This window comes from Herpailurus yagouaroundi, unplaced genomic scaffold, assembly GCF_014898765.1.
Source record: "Herpailurus yagouaroundi ecotype Mexico unplaced genomic scaffold, PumYag 100, whole genome shotgun sequence".
NCBI classification, from domain to species: Eukaryota; Metazoa; Chordata; class Mammalia; order Carnivora; family Felidae; genus Herpailurus; species Herpailurus yagouaroundi.
In genome coordinates, this window is record NW_024412391.1 from 83,238,476 (window position 1) to 83,260,002 (window position 21,527).

A 21,527-nucleotide genomic window follows, 5' to 3' on the forward strand; every position below is an offset into this window, starting at 1 on the left:
TTATATTATATTATATTATATTATATTATATTATATTATATTATATTCCTGTTACGTTACCCTCTGCCCCTCCCCCGCTCGCACTCTGTGTCTCTCAAAAATAAATAAACATTTTTAAACAATTTTTTTTTAAAGGAGGCACCTGGCCGACCCCTGATCTAAAATATTTTTGGTTGGGGACACCTGGGTGGCTCAGCCGGTTAAGCCTCCGACTCTTGGTTTCACCTCAGGTCATGTTGTCACAGTTTGCGAGTTAAAGCCCCACGTTGGGCTCTGCACCGATGGTGCACAGCCCGCTTGGGCATCTTTCTCCCTCTCTCTCTCTCTGCCCCGCCCCCTCTCGTGCTGTTTCTGTCTCTCTCAAAATAAATAAATAAACTTAAATTAAAAAAATATATTTCCGGGGGCGCCTGGGTAGCTCAGTCTGTTAAGCATCCGACATTGGCTCAGGTCATGATCTCACAGTTTGTGAGTTCGAGTCCCACATCAGGCTCCATGCCGACAGCTGGGAGCCTGGAGCCTGGAGCCTGCTTCCAATTCTGCGTCTCCCTCTCTCTCTGCCCCTCCCCTGCTTGCATTCTGTCTCTCTCAACCTCTCTCTCAAAAATAAAATAAAACATTTAAGAAAATATTTTTAATATTTCTGGTTATCACACCAGCAAGAAGAGAGCCTTGGTGAGTCTTGCATAGGGAATTAAATAAATAAATAAATAAATAAATAAATACATACATACATACATACATAAATAAAAGGAGGCACCTGGGTGGTTCAGTCCGTTGAGCATCCAACTTCAGTTCAGGTCATGATCTCACAGTTCGTGGGTTCGAGCCCTGCATCAGGATCTGTGCTGACAGCTCAGAGCTCAGAGCCTGGAGCCTGCTTTGGATTCTGTCTCCCTCTCTCTGCCCCTCTCCTGTTCTCACTCCATCTCCCTCTTTCAAAAATAAATAAACATTAAAAAAATTATATTCCTGTTAAGTTAAACCTAATGTTATGGATTGAATTGTGTACATACCCCTCCCCATCACCCCCACCCCTGTATTCCTGTATCTAAGCCCTAACCTCCAATGTATCTGAAGACAGGGCCTGTGAGGAGGTGATAAAGGCTAAATGAGGTCATAAGGGTGGTGCACTAATCCAATGTGTATCTTTATAAGAAAAGGAAAAGACACCAGAGTTTTCTGTCTTCACCATGTGAGGACACTCTGAAAAAACAAACTTCTGTTGGTCAAGCCATCCTGTCTGTGGCATTTTGTTATGGCAGTCAGAGCTAACTAATATTCCTAATAAGTACATGGTAGGATTTAATAAATAAGCAGAAAAGTTGTTGATGAATGACAGCGAGCAGGAGACTGGTAACTGCATAAAAATGATTATGGAGTTCATATTTTGCTAACTTTTGGCAAAAATCAATGAAAATGTTTTTCCTATTAATTTGAATAAATATTCAAGAAAATACAAAACACTAACTTGCCTCTAATACATGTTTCTCAATATAAAAGACAACGTTGGTATGTTGGAAGAAATTGTGGGTCTTTTCATCTTGTAATCATGCAAATCGTACTATTGAGATGAGACTAATATGCAGATAAATCAGGGTATTCACTGAACCCATCCTCATTACTGAGATGTTAAAATTGCAGAGAGTACAGCTCATAGCAGATTGGCATTTCCCAGGATGCTTTTTACAAATCTTGAACATTTCAAGATAGATAGATAGCTGAAGTACAGAAACCTATCATGAGTTTGTCACCTGAGTGAATAACATGCTGCCATCGTCAATATTTCCAAGAGATGTTCTTTTTGCTCCATTCTCAAGGGAATCTTTCCTCAAGAACAATATCTTTTTTAACAGTAGTGAAGACCAAAAAAAAGCCATTATCCACCCAGCCCTCACCTAATCCATAATATACTTGAAAGCAACACATCTAAATATATGTCAGCAGCCAGCACACCTGTTTATGGTATCGTTTTAGCCAGTTGAGGATGCTCTGCCAAATTACCATAGACTGTGTGGCTTATACAAGAAGCATTAATTTCTCACAGTCCTGAAGGCCAGGAAGGCCAGATCATGGAAGATCTGATGTCTGAGCTGGGCCCTCTTCCCTGTTTGCAGATGCCCACCCTTTCCTTGTCAGAGAGCAAAGAGGGAGCCTGCATATCCCTTCTTACAAAGGTACTTATCCCATTCACGAAGGCTCCATCCTCATGACCTAATTATCTCCCGAATTCCTTGCCTCCTAATACCATCATATTGGGGGTTAAAATGTTAACATATGAATTTGGGGGGGGAGGGGGACACAAACATTCACTCCATAACAGTTATGCTTGGCCTTTAACAGAGATAAGCATAAGCATAGGACAGGGAAAGACATGGTGCCCTATTGTTTGGATCATGGTTCCATTTTGATTAATGGAAGCTCTCAAATACCTATAGACTAAGTTGCCTTTGCTTGGCATCCCAGAGCTTTCTTCACCCGTGGCAATGTACCATTGTATGATATGAAAAATATGCCTCTTTCTTAAAAGGCAGAATAAGGGAAATTGTAAAAGGAAAGATGGAAAAGGAGAAGCAACCTGAGGCAGGTGTATTTGCAAGCAGATGAGTACAGAAAAAGTGTTTATGTACGGAAACGCAGAATCTGGAAATGGACTCCCTTAAAATTATCTAAATCTGTATACCTCTTTAATATCTTCATGTACCCCCAAAGCTAAGCAAGCCCCAGTCTGAACTAAATATTCTAAATTGCTGCTATTACTAATAATTATCATTGCCATGCACTAAGAGCCTACTTTAAACTAAGTATTGTATTGGATTCTTCAAATATATCAGCTCGTTAAAATTGGGTCTTTCATTTTTATTAACTCCACTTTATAGGTGAAGAAATTGGAACTCAGAGAAGGTAAGTATAGTTTTCCCAGAATCTCACAGCTAGTAAGTGCCAAAGCCAAATTAAATCCTAGCTCCATCTGAATTTAGACCCTATGTTTCGTGATGATCCTATGTGGCTTGTACATGTGTTCTTGATTGACAGCAGCTTTTCATTTTTTTTAATGTTTATTTATTTTTGAGAGGAACAGAGACAGAATGCGAGTGGGTTAGGGGCAGAGAGAGAGACCGAGACACAGAATCCGAAGCAGGCTCCAGGCTCAGAGCTGTCAGAACAGAGCCTGATGCGGGGCTCGAACTCACAAGCTGTGAGATCGTGACCTGAGCCGAAGTTGGATGCTCAACCAACTGAGCCACCCAGGCGCCCCTTGATTGACAGCAGCTTAATATGTCTCCCTCCTGGAGAGCTGGTACTCCCCAAAGAATAGTTCTCTAATGGTAGATTTCTAATGATACAAGACAGTCTTCCTAGTGCTTCCTCAAATCATGAAAAAAATAACATATATATATATATATTTATATATACATATAAATATATATATATCTTCTCCTGATACACATATGACTCTATTCTTAAACTTGATGAGGTTGCAATGGGGAATAAAATATGAATAACAAGTAAGTATTTAAATTAAGAAAACTTGAGATTATTCCAAGGTCTTTATATGGCCCACTATTAGAAATTTTCTCCCATGTTTTCATACTTAATTTAGGGACTTTGTGGTCACTAGATTTTTCCCTCCAAAATATCTCCCAAAGGACTAATTCTTTAACTTTCCATTTTTGGTGTAAAACTGTGAATGTATCTAAAAATACTTCCATTGATTACACACATAGTTAAAAATTGAAGGCAATGATGATCATAACCCCCATAATAGTAAGCCCTAAAAAATACTCTCCTGTTTTCTGCAAAAATAGACAAATTTACAGTACTTAAAAAAAACTGTCTTCTCTTCAAACTATTCCACATGTGCACATGCACAGTTTTCACTAGAACTGTGAGTAATGTGAATCTACATTTGTATTTCATAATGTTGATTAAACTAATATTCATATATTTATTCTTTAAGACAAATTCAAGCTTGTTTCCTTGGGTGGACTTAGGGCCTGTGTTTTTTCAGGCACAAAGACACCTGAGAAGTAGCAAGGCATAGGGTGAATAATCTGGGTCGGTTTCCTACATTACAGAGTTAGGAGAGGAGAATGAGCTTAATGATCTAACTAGAAACATGGTGTAGCAGTTACTAACACAAAAGAGCATCTCTGGTAAAGCCAGCCACAGCACACTGCTGAGACACTGCTAGAGTAGGAGGACTGCTAGAGTGAGAAGGGAACCAAAAAAATCTAAGACCGAGAGAGCAGGAGAGGGAGACTCCAGAACAAGAATGAACGAACAAAAATATATGTCTATTTGGTCCACAATGAAATAAAACAATGTCATATATTTATGTTTTGCTTAAAGAACTTTCATGTAAATGGATAACAGCCCATGAAGTGTGTGGGGTAGACACTCTTTTCATGATGAGGCAGAAAAGGAAACCCAGGCACAGAGACAGTGGGTGAATTGCCCAGTGCCCCTCAGCTGCTTCCTGGCAAAGTAATGACCAGTCCAAGGGAAGACCACCTCTTTCTAGTAATCTCAGGCGCTCTTCACTTCCTCTGTCCTCTCTCTTTTAATGCCTAATATTTGTAATAGCTTCTTCCTCTCACTTCCAGGAACCTCTTTCTCCACCTAGTCAACCCTCCTATATCAACATCTCTCTCATTTCCTCATTTTCAGTGAAGATAGAGACCATAAGAAAGATCCATGCCCCAACAGCATTCTGTTAGTGGTACCAAGGGCTGGGGCCCAGAAGTCCCCACTATGAGAGGCTGAGAATCTACATGACCCCCATATCAGGCTATAACTATGAACTCTGGTGATGCCCTTTTACCCTACTGCTGGGCTATTTTACTTTCATGGAAATCATGACCATTTTCTCATAGTTGATAATCTAAAACAGTGACTTTGCTTTGTAAAATGTCAACAAGAATATGAAAAAAAATGCATTTGAGAATCTATACAGTTGTAAACAAGGGACTCTTGTTTTCACTGAATGGATTTAAATTCCTTGTTATTTTGATCCTGTGCAAACTTTGCTATTTCAGGATGAAGACATATGTTTACAAGCATATATCAAGGAACAAAAATTGTACAAATATTTAAGTTAAACATTGCAAGTAAGTTAAGTTAACCTCCCCACTTTTTTGTCTATACATTTTTTTTTCACATGTGCTCCCTACTTGGACCTGTCTTCCCTGTAACTACCCAAATTTTGCATAATAGGCAGCATTTCTTGGAGTATAGTTCTAAGTGTTCTGCGTGTATTATCCCAGTAAGTTCTCAAAACAACCATCTAAGGCAAATACTCTCATTAATCCCATTCTGCAGATGCAGAAACTAAGACAGAGTTTACCATAGTTCCCTAGGGCTCCCAGGTAGGGCAGGCATTTAAAACCAAGCAGCTTGGCTCTAGAACCCACATTCTCAACCATCACACTAAACTCTGATATGGCATGCTTATAAATTTTATCTTGGGGTCTTGTATCACCGGCATACCTACCATATTTTCAACCTCTTTGACTTTAAAAGTTGAATGTATTGGGGCACCTGGGTGGCTTAGTCAGCTGAGCATCCAACTTTGGCTCAGGTCATGATCTCACTGCTTGTGTGTTTGAGCCCCACATCAGGCTCTGTGCTGACAGCTCAGAGCCTGGAGCCTGCTTTGAATTCTGTGTCTTCCTCTCTCTCTGCCCCCCCCCCCCTCCCCTCTCTCTCTCTCTCTCTCTCTCTCTCTCTCTCTCTCTCTCTCAAAAATAAATATTACAAAAAAATTTTAAGTTGAACATATTAACCTATAGTGGGTTATGGACATAGATGTAAAACATAAAATGATAAAACTTTTACAGATTAAATGGGAGAACATCTTCATGATTAGGTGAAGAAATTTTAGATTCGACACCAAAAGCATGATCCACTAAAGGAAAACTTGATAAATTGCACCTCATCAAAATGTAAAACTTCTGCTCTGTAAACGACACTGTTAAGAGGATTACAAAGATCAATTATACACTGGGAGAAAATATTTGCAAATCAGGTGTCTGATAAAGGACTTGTTTCTAGAATGTATAAAGAAGTCTCGAGATTACTCCTTTCCACCCGTGGATGTCGCTGAGTAAGCATCGTGAAAGTCTCCCCTCCCACTGCCGTCATGTCTAAGTCAGAGTCTCCCAAAGAGCCTGAAGAGCTGCGGAAGCTTTCATCGGAGGTTTGAGCTTTGAAACAACGATGAGAGTCTGAGGAGCCATTTTGAACTTCCCCGTAAGTGGGGAACGCTTACGGACTGTGTGGTAATGAGAGATCCAAACACCAAGCACTCCAGAGGCTTTGGGTTTGTCACCTATGCCACTGTGGAAGAGGTGGATGCAGCTATGAATGCAAGGCCACACAAGGAGGATGGAAGAGTTGTAGAACCAAAGAGGGCTGTCTCGAGAGAAGATTCTCAAAGACCTGGTGCCCACTTAACTGTGAAAAAGATTTTTGTCGGTGGCATTAAAGAAGACACTGAAGAACATCATCTAAGAGATTATTTTGAACAATATGGGGAAATTGAAGTGATTGAAATCATGACAGACCGAGGCAATGGCAAAAAGAGAGGCTTTGCCTTTGTAACATTTGACGACCATGACTCTATAGACAAGATTGTCATTCAAAAATACCATACTGTGAATGGCCACAACTGTGAAGTAAGGAAAGCTTTATCTAAGCAAGAGATGGCTAGTGCTTCTTCCAGCCAAAGAGGTCGAAGTGGTTCTGGGAACTTCGGTGGTGGTCGTGGAGGTGGTTTTGGTGGGAATGACAACTTTGGCTGTGGAGGAAACTTCAGTGAGCGAGGTGGCTTTGGTGGCAGTCGAGGTGGTGGTGGATACGGTGGCAGTGGGGATGGCTATAACGGATTTGGTAATGATGGAAGCAACTTTAGAGGTGGTGGAAGCTATAATGATTTTGGCAATTACAACAATCAATCTTCAAATTTTGGACCCATGAAAGGAGGAAGTTTTGGAGGCAGAAGCTCTGGCCCCTATGGTGGTGGAGGCCAATACTTTGTCAAACCACGAAACCAAGGCGGCTATGGCGGTTCCAGCAGCAGCAGTAGCTATGGCGGTGGCAGAAGGTTTTAATTACTGCCAGGAAACAAAGCTTAGCAGGAGAGGAGAGCCAGAGAAGTGACAGGAAAGCTACAGGTTACAACAGATTTGTGAACTCAGCCAAGCACAGTGGTGGCAGGGCCTAGCTGCTACAAAGAAGACATGTGTTAGACAATACTCATGTGTATGGGCAAAAAACTCGAGGACTGTATTTGTGACTAATTGTATAACAGGTTATTTTAGTTTCTGTTCTGTGCAAAGTGTAAAGCATTCCAACAAAGGGTTTTAATGTAGATTTTTTTTTTGCACCCATGCTGTTGATTACTAAATGTAATAGTCTGATCATGACGCTGAATAAATGTGTCTTTTTTAAAATGTGCTGTGTAAAGTTAGTCTACTCTGAAGCCATCTTGGTAAACTACCCCAACAGTGTGAAGTTAGAATTCCATCAGGGTGATGCCAGGTTCCATTTGAAATTTATTTGCAACCTGCTTGGGCACAGAAGCCATTGTCTCCACAAACGTTGGTGTGGTTGAACTGATAGTTAATGTGTTGTGACCTCGAGTTCAGCATTAAAAGGGTCACCCAAGCAAAGTCCTGGAGTTTATTTGGTTATTAATATGATTGTTGGCACATCCTATGCAATATATCTAAATTGAATTATGGTATCAGATAAAATTATAGATGGGATTAAAGCTTGTGTATCGTCCATTATCATGTGTAATCAATAAATGATTTAATATTCTCTTGAAAAAAAAAGAAGTCCCAAAATTCAACAATAAGAAACAAATAATCCAATTCGATCCAATTAGAAAATGCACAAAGACATGAACAAAAATCTAACTGAAAAGTATATACAGAGAGCAAGTAAATACACATATGAAAAGATGTTCAACATCTTAGCCATTAGGAAAATGCAAATTAAAACCTCAGCAAAAAAAACCCAAAAAAACAAAAAAACAAAAAAAAAAAAACACCTCAGTGAAGTATTATTATACACATATCAGAATGGCTAAAATTAAAAATAGTAATAATACTAAATCCTAGAAGCCAGGCCAATCATGCATTGCTGATGGGAATGTAAAATGGTACAGCTACTTTGGATAGTAATTTGTTAAATTTCTTTTTTTATTATAGTTATTTTAGAGAGAGAGCTCATGTGAGCAGGGGAGAGGGGCTAAGGGAGAAAGAGAGAGAACCCCAAGCAGGCTCCCTACTCAGCATGGATCCCAACATGAGGCTTGATCCCACAACCATGAGATCATGACCCAAACCAAAATCAAGAGTTGGACACTCAACTGACTGAACCACTCAGGTTCCCCATAATTTGCTAAATTGTTAAAACTAAACATATAATTATCCTATAGCCTAACAGGTGCATCCTTGGGCATATATCCCACAGAAATTAAAACTTATGCTCAAAAACCTGTATGAAAATGTTATACATTTAACTTATACATGTAATTATACATGTAATAAAGTTGCACAGTCTACACATACACACAGACACACACATAAAGACACTCACATGTAACACTGGGTAAAATATGAATAAACTCTGTGGATTGTACCAACACCAATTTTCTGTTTGTGATACCATACTATAGCTATACAAAATGTTATCAATGAAAGAAACAGAATGAAACATACATGCTTCTATACATTTTTTATAACTTCTTGTGAATTTATAATTATTTCAAAATAAGTCATTAAAAAAAAAAAGTTGAATAGTCGGGCCCAACTTGATACCTCATTCCAGGAAGAAAAATGGCATAATCAACACTATTTGAATAAAGTTATTTCTACCAGCTGAAATTAACCTAACAGTATGATCGAGTCTGCATTTCACCATCTCAAGCAATACAAACAAACAAGGGGGACTTTAACTGATTTTTTCTGAAATTGACATAGATTCTGTCCACAGCCATCCTCCAACCTACAAGTCTAAAGACCTACCAGTGAGATTACTGGCAAGACCAGTCCTTGGTGAAGCTATGTTGGGTCCTGGGGATAACTCCTTTTCTAAATTCTCATAAACCACATTTAGTCAAGTTTTCTGATTTCCCCATTTTCTCTTACCTATTGGTTGGTCTTAACTTGCTTTCATTCTTTCATTTATTTGTTCATTAATCACACACGTCCTAAATGTTCATCTTATATGCACTGTCACTCTTCTGTGGGGTCATTTCCCTTTTTGCTATCCCTTGGCTCCAACTTGTTCCTTACTTTTCTGTGAAAACAGAGGAGAGGGCATCTAATTCAATGTAGAGGGACTAGGCATCTTCCCAATGGGGGCATTTAAGTTGGTTTCCCAGGATTTTTCTCTCCCTCCTCCAGAAAACTGAGTGGAAAAGCTTTCTTCATCAAGGCAGCAATTCTGCCAATTTTTTCTCACTCTTTGAAAGATCCACTCTGTTATGTTTGGCTAAGATCCAAGAAATGTAATCTACCTCTAAACCAAAAACAAAAGCCAACTCTTCCTTTCCTGAGGCCCTTTCTTCCAAAATCAACTGAAAAGAAAAAATAAATGAAAACTCTTATCTATGCTCTAAAGCCCTCTATTTTCTACTGAAAACTCCAACAACAGAGATAAAATTCCAACTTCTTCTTACAGTCATGGAATTCTGTATTGGTAATGGATGTTAGAGGCCAGCCTCCTCATTATAGAGAAGAAAAAAAAAGAAACAGATTTGGAGGGGTAGTGCAGCAGCCCAAGAGTCAGGCAGCCTACAGGAGAACACAGATTCTCTCCCAGCCAATGCCCCCTCCACTCTGCCATGTTTGCTAAATATTTTCTTACCAATATTTCTTGGTATCATACCTTAGGATAGCTGCTCTAGGAAGAGGACTAGGAAGTCATCCTCTGAAGGACTATATCAGATTCTCTACTAATCTCTTGTGTTCCAAAGGAACAGGATAGGCTCCTTGAAGGTAACATCTGAGGTTCCTTCTGCTTCTCTTCTCTCTCTCTCCCTCTCCCTCTCTCTTCAAATGCTTGTCAGTGACTGAGTCCCAAGAAGTCAATCAACATTTACAAAATCCCCACTGCCTGACAGAGGGAATCAAAAGGGAAGCCCACCAACTGGTTCCAAGCTCCAGATAAGATCAAGAAAGTTCTCCCCACATTCTCTTCCACATTGCCTTTGGCAGGAACCAAGAGGGGACTGTTAATACTTCTGGCAAGAGCCCAACACACCAACTCCCCAACCCTCCCATTTCACACCATTATCTTCCTCGAGACAATCAAGACCAACCCCAGAATACTTATAACTCCTTTTTTTTCTGTCAGCACAAGAAGCCCAGAGCTCCTTGTCCCCCATATAGTTCTATGAGCAATGAAAACCCATCTCCCCCCAACACACACACACACACACACACGAGTCCCTATCTCTTTTCTTGCCCTTCTTTTTTTTACTTAGCAATTTTTGATCACCTGACAACTCATATGCTCTACTTGCCTTTCCATCCTCCTCTCCTGGAGTAAAAGCTCTATAAGGACAAGAGTTTTCATATGTTTTACTCACTGCTCTACCCCTAGTGCTGGCACATTGTAGGAGCCCCAAAAATATTTGTTAAACAAATAAATCTGAGACCATTTTTTAAAGTCTGAAGCAAACATTGTGAGGGCCAAAGGGTGTCTGAGAAGTTTGAGAGAAAGACAGAGATCATTTGTGACAACCAGAAAACATGAACAGAGGAAGGTTTGAGCCCTAAGGATTTCCAGAAATGGCATCTATCACATGAAAGAAGTGTTACTAAGAGGATATGCAGACTGTATACAGGGCCAGAGCAAATGGTATGCTTTTTGAAACAAAATAGAAATAATTTGGCACCTACTGTGTGCCAAGCACTGTGTTATTAATTTATCACAAGAACTATACAAAGTGGTATTGCTATCCCCATGTACAGATGAAGAAACTGAAGCAAAGAGAAGCAACGTAACTGCCCGAGATCCACAGTTAGGAAGGGGGAGGAGCCTCCAAATCTGTCTCTCAGGGTCACAAATCCATTCCCTCTCCTCTCTCTGAACTTGTATGTCCCCTCTGCTCCAGGCACCTTCCAAGTATACCTGGTGTCAATCTCTCAAGGGCTCCTCTAAACCCCAGATGATACCAGGATCTATTTGTTCCCAGACATGTGTTAATGAATGCTATCAGGCTTAGAACCTGGATGCTGTCTTCCTCTCTTCACCTTTTCAGTTCTACTGAAGTATAATAAATAAATAAATATATATATATATAGTGTACAACATGATGATCTGATACATGTACACATTGTGAAATGTTTGCCACAGTCAAGCTAATTAACACAACCATCCCTCATATAGTTATACTTTGTATGTGTGTGTGTTTAGAGCACTTAAGATCTACTCTCTTAGCAAATCTTAGCAAATTTCAAGTATACAATACAGCATTATTAACTATAGTCACTATGCTATAGAGTAGATCCTCAGAAGTCATTCATCTTATAACTAAAAGTTGGTAACCTTTGACCAATATCTCATTTCCCCAGTCTCCAAGCTCCTGGAAACCATTATTCTATTCTCTGCTTCCATGAGTCTAACTTCTTTGTCTTTTTTTTGAAATCCCATATATAAGTGATCCCATGCAGTATTTGTCTTTTTCTCACTGGCTTATTTCATTTGGCATCATACCCTCCAAGTTTATCCATGTTGTCATCAAAAATGGCAGAGGTTCCTTATTTTTTAAGGCTGAATAATAGTCTATTACATGTATAAATGCACATATATACACACACATACATACATATACATACACACACACGTATACATACAACACGAGAAAACCGACAGAACTCACTAGAAAGTACTTTTAATGATTATATTATTTTCCCCCAAACTAATACAGCTTTTATTGTATCTTTTTTTAAGTTTATCTATTTTGAGAGGGGGGGGAGGGGCAGAGAGACAGGGAAAGAGAAAATCCCAAGCAAGCTCCATGCTGTCAATGTAGAACCCAATGGGCTCAGACTTACCAACCGTGAGACCAAGACCTGAGCCAAAATTAAGAGTCGGTCACTCCACCGACTGAGCCACCCAGGCACTCCTTATTGCATCTTCAAAATATCACAAGTAAGTCTGAAAAATCATCTGCCTTCTTGCTGTTTCTGTAGCTGGACAACTTAGATCTTATTCATCAGTCTGCTGAACTGTTCCTTTTTCAGAAACACAGATACCATCCCCAAATTTTCTGATATCTTTCTTTTTAACTGTTGTGGCATGCCTGAATCAAGCAACTGGGTTTCATTCAAGTTCAACGTCATTCCCTTCAAGCATTAACTCATCTTTCTGGGCTCAAGATACTGGACAAGCAACACCTGGCCTCATCTGAACCCTATGGATATATTTTTCACCGAAGGAATTTCAGATTTCAACAAGAGAACCATTCCTGAAGAACAACACTGATGGGGAAGTGAGCATACACAGACCCCATCTTGTACTGGAAGCCCAGGGTAACACCCTTCATCATGCTCTGTACGTGACTATGGATGGTGCACACAGTTGCCAGTTCTTTTCTATTTCCCCATCATTTGTCAACGCAGAGCCTCTTCTTTTTATCTCCAAGCAGACTGAGTTCTACATTGAGGTGACTGAGGTTCCTTCGCAGGGTTCCTTTGGGGCCCTTCACAGTAACAGTGCATCCCTTTAGAGTGATGTCAACATTTTCTGCAATGTCGACAGTCTGATTGCCGAGAGTAGTCTTCATTCTCGCAGTAGATGCGGCAAAGTGATTACATTATCAACAAAAGAAAAAGTACAGTGAAAAAGGTTTGGGGGTGGCTCAGTCAGGACAGCACGTGACTCTTGATCTTAGGGTCATGAGTTCAAGTCCCACACTGGGCATAGAGCCTAGTTAAAAATATGTATATATTTTTGGGGTTCCTGGGTGGCTCAGTCGGTTAAGCGTCTGACTTCAGCTCAGGTCATGATATCATGGTTCATTGGGCTCTGTGCTGACAGCTTGAAACCTGGAGCCTGCTTCAGATTCTGTGTCTCCCTCTCTCTCTGCCCCTCCCCTGCTCATGCTTTGTCTCTCTCTGTCTCAAAAATAAACATTAAAAAAAATAATATATATTTTAAATATTTTATATCTTATATTTATGTGTGTGTGTGTGTGTGTGTGTGTGTGTGTGTGTGTGTGTGTAACACCACAGCCTGATTCTAAAGCTCTTTACTACTTTGTCATACCACATTTGATACCAGTTAAGTGCTCACTCTGTACCAACAAAGGGGTTGGTAAGGAGATAATTATGAGAATATAACCTACTGGTATATTTTGTAAAGCGTTTATGAATAGAATTTGATTAATCATTTGCAAACCTTAGGAGAACAAACAAAAGAAACTTTTAGATAAAAGCAGGAGAGAGATGGTTTTGTAACATGAGGATGATGAAACACTTGGATGAATTTTTACTAGGGTCCTGATCCCTGGAGAAACCTTCAAGGAAAGAATTTACCACATTCATCGTGGATGGTTCTTACCGCCATCGTGGAGTGCTTTTGTTTTTGTTTGTTTATTTTTTTAAATTTTATTTAAATCTAAATTAGTTAACATATAGTGTAATAATGGTTTCAAGAGTAGAATTTAGTGATTCATCACTTACATATAACACCCAGTGTTCATCCCAACAAGTGTCCTCCTTAATGCCCATCACCCATTTAGCCCATCCCCCCCCAACCCAACACCCCGCCAGCAACCCTGAGTTTGTTCTCTGTATTTAAGAGTCTTATCATTTGCCTCCCTCTCTGATTTTATCTTATTTTTCCTTCCCTTCCCCTATATTCATCTGTTGTGTATCTTAAATGTGGAGTGTTTTGATCCAGATTAGAGGGTGCCTCACTGCTGCCACCAATGGGGAATCTAGGAGGAAGAATGTCCATACTCTGCATTGGTCCCACTTGACATCAGCTTTTCACAGCTGCAATGCTTGCAACATTAAGGTCACATCTAATGAGTGTGATTATTGTTCACCATGAAATGGTAAATATATCTATGGAATGACATTGATTAAAGGTATTTTTGGGCTTTTAACATTTTAACTGGATGAAATCGTCATAACCTAAGAAACTTAAAATCTAATATGGACCTTTACATTTAGTAGCAGAAGTGGGAAATGGAAGCTCAAAACTAGGATAGTTGTAAGAAAGATGCTTCTTAAAGATCGATGCAATAAGGAAAACAAAATTTCAGTTTCTAGACACCAGTGCTGCAGTTACCCGTTATTTCCCACCTGCCCAGTAGGCGTCAGTGTAAGACAATGTTCCTACAACTGAACAAGCTTTAAAGCAGAAACAAAACAAAAGAGTATCAAGTTATAAAACAGAGAAGATGCAATAAAGATGGGGCTACCCAAATTTCACACGAGCCTTAAAATGTCATCATTTAAAGAGATGATCAAAACAAAGTTCCCTCATGACTAGGAGGAGGGACCACAGCACCTCAGAAGACCCCATCTGGCTCTCATATTCCTTGTGAACTCAGCAGGAACTCCTGGAGCATCTCACAAGGCTTCTAGGAGGACTCAGCATTGCTGTAAGAGTCCATCACTATGAACTAGTGTAGTAACCAGAACACTCCCAGGGAACTAAGCAGCATTCGGCCCAGTGCACTCCCTTTGAAAAACAGATATTATCCCCACTTCTCAGAGACAATATTAACATAATATATCACAATAAGGAATATATCATAATAAGGATTACAAAAGTAGAAAGAAGAAGGGAGTTAAAGTTTGTATGTGGGCTTTGCAGAATGTGTTGAGTCAGTCAGGGTGAGCTTCCTGGAAGAGTTGGCCTTTGAACTGTGATGGAAGAGAAGAGAGACACAAAACCAGGGCTATCCTAGCCTCACCTTTCTGCTTTGCATTCAGTTTTCCTCCTCCAAATACAACCACCCTATACTCTGATAAAGGGTAACCAATAAAGGGAAAGAAAATAAACATGAATTATTTTTAAAATTCACTATATAAGGGTACTTTTGATATTTTAAAGGGAAAATGATAGGAGGTTGGGGGGAGGGTGGCATCTGTTGACTACCTAATACACACACACACGTTGTGACATACATTCCTTACCAAAATCCTGAATGTAAGTGGTATTACTCTCATTTTTAGATAAAGGATCTAAGACTCATAGACGTTATATATCTCACCCAAGATTATTATGACATCTAATATTTATGAGTAATTACTCTGCACCATATTAAACTAAGTGAATTCACAATGATCCAATGAAGAAATGATTTATTATTCCCATTTTGCAGAGATGGAAGTTAAGTCTAACAGAAAATAAGTTATTGCTTTCTCAAGATTACAGCGCTCCTAATTAGTTGAAATTCAAATTCATGCATTGGAAGTAGGGTTCTCTGGGAAGCAGACTGCGAAATGGATTAAGGTTGTGGTTGTTTATTAGGGAATACCTTTAGGATCAGCATCTGTGGAAGGAAGGGACCAGAAGTAGGACTGGGAAGCACATCTGTGTTGTCCAGCACTGGGCCAAATGGCCAAGCTTGTATGCACCTGCCTCGGTCAGTCATTAGATGTGGACGTGGCCCTGGGGGAGACCCCAAAGGGCTGATGACTGACAACTGTCTGCGGACACTACTCCCAGGGCTGGGACCACAAGTCCTTCCTGGGAGGGACATGCTCCCTTGGCAGCACATCTCCCTGCCTGTTGCACTGTGTCCATATGGTACTCCCAGCTCATCATGTTTTTCTGCTATACCACAATGGTGGGGGGCCAGAAGGGAGGCAGGGCTGTAGTGGTGAGGTTGCAGAATGGTGAGCCTGGGCCCCAGGCTTCATGGGGAGATGAGCACCAAGGTCTCATCCCTTATAACCCTCAAATAGCATCAGCTAGGAATCAAGAAAGGCGTGGAGGCACGGAACGCTGAGTCAACAGCAGGATCAGTCATTAAATGCTTGTTGTTCAGTTGATTGACAACTTCCAGGGGGTCAAGTTAGGGAGGTACCAACCCACGTGCAGACTCAACAGTTGGTCGTGCAGACTCAACAGTTGGTCAAGGCATTTATGCTATTTAGTAACATCTCATCTCCTGCTGCTTGCCACACTCATCCACCCCAGAGGCTGCCCAAGATGGCAAACCCATCTGGGCATGCCAAAGTGCTGGCCTGGTTTCAGTGCTAACTGTCCTAACCTACCCTAGGTGACAGTAGCATTGAGTGCACTGTCTTCCATGTGGAAATATAGCCAGCTCACAGTATCTCAAGTGGTTAAGGATGGCAAAATTCCAGCCTGAGTGGCAACAAATTCTCATACTTCTGCTTGAATTCAGAGAACAGCTGACTTGACAGAAGGCAGAAAGCCGCTGAGCTTACTTCACTCAGTGACAAGTGAGCACAAAGCAAAAGCAGCTTTCCATGGTGAAATTCTTCTCAAACGTCAACCTGGTTGTGCATGGAAGAGAAAGCCTGAGAGAAGGCAGGACAGCCGTGTAAAAGGAAAACACATCACCTGGTTGGTCTGCAAGTGAGTCTGCCCGAAGCCTCAGAACTGCCAGTTCTTCCCTGGGCTACAGTCACTGGCCCCCCCCCCCCCCATGCACTTCAGTGCCTTGGACCAAGCCAGTCATTGCTCTTGGAATACTGCCTCCCCTTTGCCACAGGTAGCAAAATCCAGCCAAAGCCCTGGTTCAAAATTTCCTCCATGAAACTATCTATCCCCACCCTCCAGCCAAAAGCAATTTCTCTTATAATTCATTTGGTACCTACTACAAAGCGGTGGGAGTTCTAACATTTTAAATTGTGCATAAGAATCACTCAAAGTGCTTGATTAAAAGCCAGGGCCTTTGGCCCTGGGCCCCAGACACTCTGATTCATCAGGAATAGAGAGGTCTGGGAATCTGCCATTTTCCTAATCAGCTCTGATATTCCTGATTTGCTTGGTCAGCAGAGGATTCTTTGAAGAGTACTGGCATCGTGCTTGTAAGATTCTGTCCCTGGGGGTGACACAATTGCTACAGAGTTGGTGTCCTCTGAAGGGCATGTTTTAATGCAATTGGAGGACAGAGACCCTGTCTTGTTCATAGCTCTCTCTCCTACGATATCCAGCATAGTGATTCACATATAGTAGGTGCTCAAACATTGTTTAGTGATCAGCTAAGAGTTTTTCTGGTCTCCTGATCGTCTTTTTACTCTTCCAAATGGCTTCAGGTTTGGAGGGAAGCCTGCCTCTCACTCCCATTTCTCATGTATTCCTTCTCGTGCTCCCTCGTGCTTCAAGATCTATCCTGCACCCCCTTGATCTGCCCTGCTGTGTCCTCCTTTAGTTGATCTTTTAGCTGTTTAACAAAATTTTAACATGATTTTTTATTCTCTCTTTTATCAAAGACCATATTTACTCAAAATTTTAAAACATAACCATGGCCATTTCTCATGTTTTAGAAAATACAGTTCACCATTGAACAACGTGGGCTAGAACTGTGTGGGTCCACTTACACAGGAATTTTTTCAATAAATACAGTACAATACTGTAAATGTATTGTGGCTCCCTTATAATTTTCTTCACATTTTCTTTTCTCTTGCTTATTTTATTGTGAGAGTACAGTAATAATACACAGAATATACAAAATATGTATTAATAGACTTTCTATTATAAGTAAGGCTTCTGGCCAATAGTAGGCTATTAACAGTTAGGTTCTTGGGGAGTCAAAAGTTATATGCACATTTTCAACTGCATGGGGGTTGGCACCCCTAACCTCTGCACTGTTCAAGGATCAACTGTAAAAGTATTAAGAAGAAAACTTACCTGTAATCTCCATTTCCTATTGAATGCACATTTTCACACATCCTGAAAAGGTTCATTTTTCTGGGGTCTAGGTCAACAGTCTTCTTTATCTTTGGACATCTCCCTCATTTCTGAGAAAGCTGGGATATTATTACAGATTAAGAAGGGGAGGGGTGACTGGATGGTTCAGTCGGTAGAGCATGAAACTCTTGATCTTGGGGTTGTAGGATCAAGCCCCATGTGAATGTAGAGATTACTTAAAAATAAAATTTTAAAAAAAAGGAAGAAGGGGATTTAGGAGAAGAGAGAACCTAAAGTCTATTTTAAGAGAACAAAAGTTGTTCTATGATTAACCCCCACCTATCAAAAGTTAAACAAATATGAAGCTAATAGGCCAACTTTGACCAAGCACACTGCATAGAGGACCAATATTTGGGCAATAGTATTTTAAGGAACACAGTCTTTTCCTGGCTTTCAGAATGTACAACAGGTAGATAATTAACTCAGCACAATGGGTAGAAAGGGTAGATAGAATATACACAATAATGACAACAAAATAGCAAACATATGTTACTCCCTATGTGTTGGGCATTGATATAAGTGCTTCTATGCATTAACTTACCTAACTTCACAATAACCCTTTGAGGTAGGAATTATTATTGCCACCATTTTACAAATGAGGAAATGAGTCACAAAGAGTTAGTAACTTGCCCAAGTTCACACAGCTAGTAAGCGGCAGAGTTAGAATTCAAACCTAATCAGGCTCCAGAGTCCATGTTCTTAACTACTAACTGCAAGTCAACTAGTGTTGCCCAACAGTTACAACACGTTAGTCATTTAAAGACCTTACGTAACACTGGACTTGAACTTTTGTCCGAGACCCCAAATATTTCAGAGTGTTTACTTGGGAAATAAGTCCACAGTTGAGCCTCAGTTAGACAATTATTCCACTCATAATTACCGTCATCCAGTCTTATCTGACAGATCTTGCATATAGTCTGGTTGAACAGCCACACTTTAAAAAGATGCTTCTTTTATTCCTGGACTTGGTTGCTATTCTGAATTCCTTTATTCTACAAATTTACCAAGCAACTGCTATGTGCCAGGCATTATTCTAGGTTCCTGGCCCAGAAGATAAATGAGCTGTGCTGTTTACCCCCCAGTAGAGGACTCAGCCTCTAGTGGATCCATGGTCATGGATAGACAAAGAGTTAGGGATGGATGGCATATTTGTACATAAGAAAAACTGCTTAGTAACAGGTGAGCATGGCTCTAAAACTCACACCTTCTGCAACCATGGCATGTCTGAAGTATAAGAAATGCAAGTAATCTGAGAGCAGAGCAAGCATTTTGGTTTATGAGAAGAGCCATAGGCATAACCATGGCCAGAGCCAATTATTCACTCAGTACCACTGTCTCCTGGCCTTCTGAACTGGGTGTGGATGGGGCCCTGGTTCCCTGTGTTGATTTGCAAAGCCATCTTCTCTTCCTAGCATTACCTTCTTCCAGCTTCCCTGTCTTCTACAGTGAATAAACATTTTCTCTAATTCACCCAAGTACTAAAGACTTCATGTGCTATCACTGAAATAGCCAAGCAGTATAGCCACTAAACAAAATAAAGATCTCTGCCCATGTGGAACTCACATTCAAATGGGGGAGGCAGGCTGCAAGCAAGAAACACTAAATATGAGGTAAAAAGTAAATGATAGAGTATGTTGAAAGGTGACAGGTGCTATGTGGAAAACAGGTAGAGCAGGGTAAGGGGGATCAAAGGTGCTGAGGTGGGAGGGGAAAGGGTACAACTGTCAAGAGAGGGGTCAGGGTAGGCCTCCCTGAGAGGGTGGTATCTGAGCAAAAATTTGGAGGCAAGGAGGTTTGATACGAGGCCCTCTGGAGAAGAGCCTGACCGACAGAGAGAAGAGCTCCAAGAGAAGCCCCAAGCTGAGAAGGGGGCTATTGAGTTGAGGAACAGTGAGGAGGTGAGTGGGGTTAGAACACACTGAACAAGGGGGAGAATGGTGACAGGTGAGGAGAGAGGTAATGGCACCAGTCACGTGGGCCTCTTTATCCTTGCAAGGACTGGCTTGTGAAACTAAGAGCTATTACAGAATTTTTTGAACAGAGACTTGAAACAGGTTTTAATAGGATCTCTCTGGCTGCTTTAGTGAGAACTGACCATGGGAGGCAGAAGGAAGAAGCAGGGAGACCAGTTAAGAAGCTACTATAGGAACCCAGGCATGAGAAGACAGTGGCTCGAACCAGGGTAGTAGTAGAAGTGAACAGATTCTGTACACTTTTTAAAGGGAGCATGTACTGGTTCAAAGAGATAGTTATGTTGCAGTAACAAGAGACCCCCCAAACCAACAGCTTACAACACTTCATGTCCAGTGTGAGGTGTGAGTCAGCTGTGGCTCTGCTCCTTTTGACTTGGCTTTGGGTCCGGGTCCAGGCTGGCAGAGCAGCCTCTGTCTGGAACATTGTGGATCATTGTGGTAGTGGGAGAAAGTAGATGTGCATACCATACATGGTGGCTCTTAGAGCATCCACTGGAAATGGTATCCATCAATTCTGCCCACATTTATCTAGTTAAAGCAAGTCATATGATCACTCCTAAACTCAACAAAGTGGGGATATTTAATCCTGCAAGAAGGGGCACAACAGGAAAGGAAACTGGATTATTTGATGACAAGTAATACCATCAGCAACACAGAGCCAACACCTTCCCAACAGATTGGAGGTGGAGCATGAGTGAAAGAAAAGTGTCAAGAGTGACTTGAAGATCTTGGTCTGATCAGCCAGCCATCAACCCAAATGGCAAAGCTACAGGTGAAGTCGTTTATAGACTATCAGGACTGCAGTTTGGGGCACGTTCAGGTCAAGCCGTCTTTCAGATATCCAAGTAGAGATGCCCAGTGAGAAGCTGGATAATATAAGTGTAGATTTAAGGTCAGACATCTGGGCTGGAGAAACAAATTTGGAAAACAGTGCCATGAGGTTGGTGTTTAAAGCCATGAGCCCAATGCAATGATAAAGGACATGTAGACAGAGAGAGGTAGGAGACCAAGGGGCACAGCAACATGGAAGGTTCTGGAAGAAGACCAGGAGCCAGGAGGGGAAATTCTGAGAAGAATGGAGCAGTGAGGAAACCCATGAGAGTGTTGTAAGCATTGTCTCCTTTTATCAAAGGAGACAAGAGGGGCTGATTCTATCAAATCCTGTCAAAGATTACAAATTTTACTATTGGATTTAGTGACATGGAGATCATTTGGTGACCTGGAGAAGAGCAGTTTCTGTGGGATGGCAGGAATAAAGCCTGAATAGAAAGGATTTGAGAGAGAATAGGGAAGAAGAATTTAAGTCAGAGAATATGAACTGCACCTTGAGTTTTGCTACGATGAGGAGCAAAGAAATGGGGACTAATGGGAATGGTGGGGTTGCAGGGAATTGTTTTGTTTCTCTTTTCAGATGGAATCTGTAATAGCACAGAAATAAATGCTGATGAGCATGGGTCCAGTAGTGTGTGGAAAATTATACAAAAGAAAGACGAAAGAATTGCTGGAGCGCTCTTCTTGCCCACAGGAGAGGGGATGATTGGGCTTAGCTTCAGATAGGAGCCCAGATACTCCCCCTGGAAGACAGCAGGTTGCAAGTGCTGGTAGATGGGAAGGGGCAGGGGGAGCATATGA

At 40.9% G+C, this 21,527-nt stretch overlaps 2 pseudogenes; one reads left to right on the plus strand and one right to left on the minus strand.

The window, feature by feature from the left end:
• Positions 1-6,106: 6,106 nt before the first annotated feature.
• On the plus strand, positions 6,107-7,826 carry LOC121028876 (heterogeneous nuclear ribonucleoprotein A1-like; annotated as a pseudogene).
• A 4,312-nt stretch (positions 7,827-12,138) lies between these two features.
• LOC121028877 (60S ribosomal protein L9-like) lies at positions 12,139-12,824 on the minus strand (annotated as a pseudogene).
• Between the last annotated feature and the right edge of the window lie 8,703 nt (positions 12,825-21,527).